Source organism: Palaemon carinicauda, chromosome 18 (genome assembly GCF_036898095.1).
Source record: "Palaemon carinicauda isolate YSFRI2023 chromosome 18, ASM3689809v2, whole genome shotgun sequence".
Lineage (NCBI taxonomy): Eukaryota > Metazoa > Arthropoda > Malacostraca > Decapoda > Palaemonidae > Palaemon > Palaemon carinicauda.
Window position 1 is genome coordinate 88,766,964 of NC_090742.1, and position 7,500 is coordinate 88,774,463.

The following is a 7,500-nucleotide window of genomic DNA, read 5'->3' on the forward strand; positions in this document are numbered from 1 at the left end:
AAAGTGGCGAAAGTGATGGACAGCCAAATGCACCAAGGACTGCACAAAAGCAATGTTGCTGGAGATAGTGGAGAGAAGGAGAGGTACATGTGGCATGGGGAAAGCGAGAGCAGCATCTGTTGATAGGGCATTCTTTATGTTGCAGAAGGCCGCTTCTTCAAGTGAACCTCACTTCAGGTCTTTTGGCTTGCCCTTGAGGAACGCATAGAGGGAGGCATGAGTGGCAGCGGTTCTTGGCAGGAAACGATGATAATAGTTGATCATACCCAAGAATTCTTGCAGGGTTTTGACGGTCAAGGGTATGAGGAATTTCTAAACGACTGCTACCTTCTATGGGAGGTCATAGACTCCTTCAGGATTTACGCAGTGCTCTAAGAACGATACTTCATTGGTGGAAAAGGTGCACTTGACGTACTGGGCTACGAGGCCATTTTGTTGTAGGCGGTTGAATATGATGTGTAGGTGATGGAGGTGTTCCTCTTTGGAGGGAAAGAAAACAAGTATGTCGTTCATATATCATTCACAGAAGGGGAAGTCCCTTAAGATGCCATCCATGAGACATTGAAAAGCGGCTCAAGCTTTAAGAAAGCTAAAACAGGAGTAATTGAAGGTGTATATATCAAAGTAGATGATGATGGCAGTTTTTGGGATGTATTTTGGGTTCATGGGCACCCAATAATACCCATTTAGGAGGTCAAGCATAGAGAAAACCTTGGCTTCGTACAAGTAAGAGTTCACAGTGGCTATGTTTGGATGAGGATAGTGATCCGTTTCTGTCTGCATATTCAGATGCCAGTAATCGTCACACAGACTCAGGGACCCATCTTTCTTCAGGATGATGTGTAAGGGGGACAACCATGGTCTGAAGGCCTTTTGGACAAGCCCCATTTCTTCCATTTTGGCAAACTTTTATTTGGGGCTGCCAAATGCTCTGATGCCAGCCACCTAAATTTAGTGAACAACTGGAGCCCCCATCGTCTTGATATGGTGATAAAAACCCCATTTGGAAGAAACCAAGGCCTTTGGCAAAGTTCTAAACGAAAGAGTTCCAGGAGCAACGTGAGGAGGGGGGCGTATGCATCTGTGGTTGTGCTGATGTGTAGAGGAAGGTTGGCGGAGGCACGTTGAAGAGGTATTGACGAGAAAGATTCTGCGTTGACCAACCGTCAGTGAGCAACATCAACCAGAAAGTGGTTATGTGAGATCTAATCTGCACCGAGAATTGCCAATGTAAAGTAAGCAATGAGAAACTTCCAATGATGCTTCACGTTTCCAAATGACAATGTGAGGGTCTCGTACCCATGAGTGGGGATCACAGATTTGTTGACAGCTACCAGGTGTATGTCAGCAGGCTCAGACAGACTACATCGTGTCCTAGAGAATCCCCTTGGTAGAAGAGAATCGCAAGCACCCGTGTCTACCTAAAATCACATGCCCATATCTGTATCATGTAAAAAGAAAAGATTAGTGACAGGGGAAGCCATCGCCACAAACGATGGTTTACTTACACATTATTTGGCCACTAAAAACTGTGCATAATTTCTTCTCAGAAGCCCCAAATCCGGAGTCGTAGTAGCATAACTACAGCCAATAGGCGTCAGCAAGTAGCTGTAAAAGTCGTTAGTTGGGGGTGTGTGAGTGGGGGAATATATGGGTCGTGGGTGGCTTTGCCGCCACCTTGGTACTAATAAGGGTGGGGTTCTGTATCCTGCCATATTCACATCAGCTTTGGTCGATGTTGAATAATTGTCCTCATCATCAGGAGTCAATTCATTGATAGAGATCTTGAAGGTGGTGAAGTGGCCATCCATACGGGCGTCAACTTTGGTCATCAGGTCCTTCATGGGCAAAATATCGACGTCGGGTATTGCAGCGTGTGAAGGTTCAGATAGGCGATGTACCCAAAAAGCACGCAGTAGGTTCACCTCCTAGAGAGAGCTGTCTGTGGTAGGATGCACGCAAGCGATACTGATCATTTTCTTGACAGCAAGAGAAGCCTTTTGGTCACCCAACAGTTGTTGAGAGAGCCGAAAAAGCTTGGCTATACGGGTGGCTGGCGATAGTGAGTACTGCTCCAGGAGGTATGTATTGAGGGTGTCATAAGCTATTTGGGTGTCCCCATAGTAGTGAAGCCAATTAGAGATTTCTGGAAAAGTGTCCTCTGGGATCACCGCGAAAATATATGTGTGAATGAGTCGTTAGGTTATAACTGTGAGGCGATGTGAATGCAACTGACTTTTTTTCAACAGATACCAAGTTTATATATGAGTTTCCTAGCTAGAATGTAACAGAAACTAAAAAAAACTCATGTATGCAAAGGCAATCTTTAACAGGTTCTGTTATCACTGAGGGAGGTGCAAATATATATATATATATATATATATATATATATATATATATATATATATATATATATATATATATATATATATATATAAGTATATATAAGTACTGTTACAGTGTACGAGCATGTGGGAAACGTGTATGGCATAGGTGGCACTGCCAAGTAGAGCTTTGCTGATCATGGGAATACACAAACTGTTTCACCTGAGAGAGAGAGAGAGAGAGAGAGAGAGAGAGAGAGAGAGAGAGAGAGAGAGAGGAGAGAGAGAGAGAGAGAGAGAGAGAGAGCCAATGTATCTTTGTATGTCATAAAAGATAACTAAGAAGGATGGTATGGGGAAATGTGTATGGAAATCCCATCTCTTGTTATAGTCATCTCTGAGAGATATCAAGAAGAAGAGGATTTGGGGTGAGTGATTGCTCCCAACACTTTACTTTTGGGGTGCCTGAATGTGTGGGGATGTAGTATAATAGAGTGTGAAAGATGTGTGATTAGAAGTGTGTTTTGTATTTGGAGAATGATAAAATTGAAGGGTGAAGCCATGTTTGGTGAAGTAACCATAGAGTGTCGGGGATTGAAAGGGAAAGAGTGGGAGAGGGTGTGGCTTTATTGTTTAATGAAGGGATCTAGCCAAAGTAGTGGATAAAAAGGAGGTTTCATATAAGTTAATATGAGTAAGAGTTGACTGGATAGTGAATGTTGGGCTTTCGTTAGTGCATATGGACTGGGCTGCAAGAAAAGTGAAGAAGAGTGGAATGGATTTCCAAATAAATCATTAGGTGTGTAAAAGGACTGACCTAAATGCTGTAGAGTTAAAATCATCATTGGGAAGTATGGGGTAAAAGGTGAAATTAAAAGTGATGAATGACTGCTAAATAACTGTGTTGAACAAGATCTAGTGATAAGTTAAAGTATTTTTTTCTTTTAAGAAGTGGGATATAAAACAGTATACATGGATAAGAGTAGTAAGTGGGAGACTTGTAAGAAGAACACTGATGGATTATGCGTTGATAATAGGAAGGATGTTTGGAAGATTGAAAGATGTACATGATATAGGGGTATGAATTCTGATATGTCTGATAATTTTTTTGGTTGAAGGGAAATTACTTGCAGCAAAAGATTGAGGAAATAGAATAGGTGGTTGTAAAAGGAGTGTAGTGAAGGCGGAAGAGTTGAAAAAAAAAAAAAAAAGGCATAAAAAGTGATCATCATGAAAGGTTGGAAGTTGTATATGACAGGGTGAAAGTGAGAGAAACTGGTGATCTAGAGAAGGAGTGAAAGCTAGTAAAAGTATATTTTTGGGTGGCATGCGAGTATTGTGGGAGGTGAGAAGATTGTTAGAAGTAGCAGGAGGAAGAGTAGTGAGTGGTAGAATAAAGGATTGAAGATGAAGGTGAAAAAGTAAGAAAGGGTATTTGAAGAATAGTTGCAGAGTATGGGTATAGAGAAGTTTGAAAAATATCGAGAAAAAATGTGGAATTAAAATGAATAGTAGCAGAGGAAAAGAGGGAGGTGTGGTCAGGGATTGGGTAGTTCGTATGAAGAGAGTAAGAAGTTTTGGAAAGAAGTAAAGAGGGTAAGGAAGGGTGCACCAGGGAGTGAGGAGACAGTGAAAGATGAAAATGGAAGGTTGTTGTAAGGTGGTGAGGTGAGAAAAATATTTTGAAAGGTTGCTGAATGTTGAGGATAATAGGAAGGTACTTATAGTTGCTGTTTGGAGGTATTAAGGTGCCAGTGATAGGAGATGAGAATGAGAGAGATATTACAAGAGAGGAAGAAAAGAGAACACAAGATGAAACAAGAACAGGAAAAGCACTTGATATTGCAAATGTGAGGGCTGAGATGTTAAAGGAAGGAGGTGTGACTATGCTGGAATAGTCAATGATATTGTTTAATATATGATTTTTGTAGTCAATGGTGCCAGTGGACTGGGTGTGGGTGTACCTTGTTCCACTACATAAAGGTAAGAAAGATGTTGATGAATGTTGTAATTCTAGAGGTATTAGTTTGGTGAGTGTGTTTGGAAAAGTGTATGGTAGTGTGCTAGTCATTAGAATTAAGAATAAAATAGTGGATGTAATTTTAGAAGTGGAGGGTGTCTTTAGAAGATGTAAGGACTAGAGATTTTATGAACCAAATTTTTATGGATAAGCAGATATGTGAAAAATATTTAGAAAAAGGTAAGAAGGTATATTTTACATCTATGCATATGGAGAAAGCTAATGATAGAGTTGATAGGAATGTTATGTGGAATCTGATGAGATTAATTGGAATTGGTGGAAGATTGTTACAAGCAGTGAAGAGTTTATACATAGGAAGTGAAATGGGTGTTATGATAGGAATGAAGTGACCGAGAGGTTTCCAGTTAGAGTAAGGCTGAGACTAGGATGCGTGAGATGACACTAGAGTGCTTTGCCGAGGATTGAAACTGATAGATAAGAGTGATCATGAGTGGGAGGTGAATCAGTTGTTGTTTGCTGATGATACTGTATTTGTTACAAACTCTGAGGAGGAGCTATGTCAATTAGTGACAGAGTTTAGGAGGGTGTGTGACAGAAGAAAGTTGCGAATTAATGTGATAAGAATAAGGTTATGAGGTGCACATGAAGCAAGGGCTATGCTATATTGAATGTCATGTTGAATGGAGAGTTACTGGAAGAAGTAGGTTAGTTTTAAGTATTTTGTGCTGCAGTTGCTGCAAATGGTGAAGTGGAAGCAGATGTACATCAGAGAGAGAGTGAAGGATGTAAAGTGTTAAGGGGCATAGAAGGAAGTGCTAAAGAATAGTGTTAGAAATGGATGTAAAGATAATTCTGTTTGCAAAAGTGCTTGTACCAACTGTGATATATGAATCGAAGTTTTGGGGAATGAAAGTGACGGAGAGATAGATATATGTATTTTTTGAGATGAAGTGTCTGAGGAGTACATCAGAGAGTGAGTGAAGGATGTAAAGTGTTAGGGGGCAGAGAAGGGAGTGCTAAAGAATAGTGTTAGAAATGGATGTAAAGATAATTCTGTATGCAAAAATGCTTGTACCAACTGTGATATATGAATTGAAGTTTTGGGGAATGCAAGTGACGGAGAGATATATATTTGTATTTTTTTATATGAAGTGTCTGAGAAGTATGAGTAGTGTATCTTGATTGGATAGGGCTACGAACGAAGTAGTAAGAGTAAGAACGGGTGTGAGGAAAGAATTAGCAGCTAGAGTGGATATGAATGCGTTTGGCCATGTAGACAGGATCGAAAATGGTTCTGTGCTGAAGAAGGTGATGAATGCAAGAGGTGATGTAAAAGTGCAAGAGGAACAATGTTTAGGTGGATGGATGGGGTGAAGAAATCCCTAGATTACAGGAGGATGGATGTGAGAGAGGGAAAAAAGCGTGCAAGCAATAAAAATGAATTGCGAGCGGTTTTGATGCAGTTCTGATAAGACCTGCTACTGCCTTACGTCACCTTGGTGACCACTGAGATAGCAGCAATAGGGGAGGTAGCATATGAAGCTTCATTGGGTGTGGAAGATGGGGACAGGTGGGCTGTGGCACCATAGCAGTACCAACAAAACTAGGCTGAGCCCCTTGTAATGCAAGGAGGATCTAGGAGCAAAAAATCCCCTTTGGATCCTTTTGCATGTCGACTACCTCCCATAATAGGTAGATGGGCTATGGTATATATATATATATATATATATATATATATATATATATATATATATGTATATATACATACATATATATATATATATATATATATATATATATATATATTTAAATGTATATATATATATATACATATATATATATATATATATATATATATATATATATATATATGTATATATATATACAGGTATGTATATATAAGTGAATATATTTACATATATATATATATATATATATATATATATATATATATATATATATATATATAGATATATATACATATATATATATATATATATATATATATATATATATATATATATATCTATATATATATATATATATATATATATATATATATATATATATATATATATATACAGTATATATATATATATATATACATATATATATATATATATATATATATATATATATATATATATACTGTATATATATATATATATATATATATATATATATATATATATATATATATATATATATATATTTATATATATATATAAGGTGTTTTCATTAAAAAAAGATTTTTTACCTGATACATTTGAAGAAGGTAAAATATCACGATATGTCAAAATCAAAAGTCCTCACGACATTATGAAAGCCTCGATAAAATGAATTCACTCCACAAAAATTAAGAAAATTTATTTTGACGAAGAAGTGTTGCTTCCTACAACAGACGGCGTCTGTTTCCATATTAATTTTGCGAATATATATCGCTATCCAGAGACATTGCAAATTATATCTTGCTAATTTTCAATGGCATTATTAGGTAATCATTTCCCTTTTCATTCCTCCGCTGAATAACTGATCGTAATCGGACGAGAATGGTAATGTATGCGTCACGGTTTTGCGTGATGTTGAGGTAACTCGTTTAGCGATTTTGGAGACAATTGGTTTACGATTATGTTTCCTAAATGTCGATTCTAAAATGCGAATTATTCCATCTGAAAAATGGAGAGTGTAATGTCAATGCTTACTATGCATGGAACAAATTTACATCCAATTCCATTTCAAAATTCTGACGCATTTTTTAGAGCAGATAGTTATAAAAATTATTTCTGAAAAGCGGATGCAGTTAACTGCTGAGCCTCGTGTTTGCTGCAATGCATAATAATCAATTATCTGCGTTATGTCAAAGCTGAAATATCTATAGATAAGTTATACATGGCAAGAGATACTTTGAAAAGGGGAATAAAATTCACAGAATGTATAACAAATCACATAAACGGGAATATCAGATAAAAGAAAAAATAAGAGCGACATTCCAACTAGAATTCCCTTTAAAATATTTTATAGCAAACAAGTCCAAACAAACACTGAAAAAAGGCATGCTTGGTATTATGTAATCCTGGTCTGGAGGATTTAATGAGCTCCTAAGCCTATATTTACTTATTAAAGTCACTGAAATCTTTTTGAGACTCCGTAGTTGTGGCCATGTTATCTTACGCACCTAGTGTAATATCTAAGAGC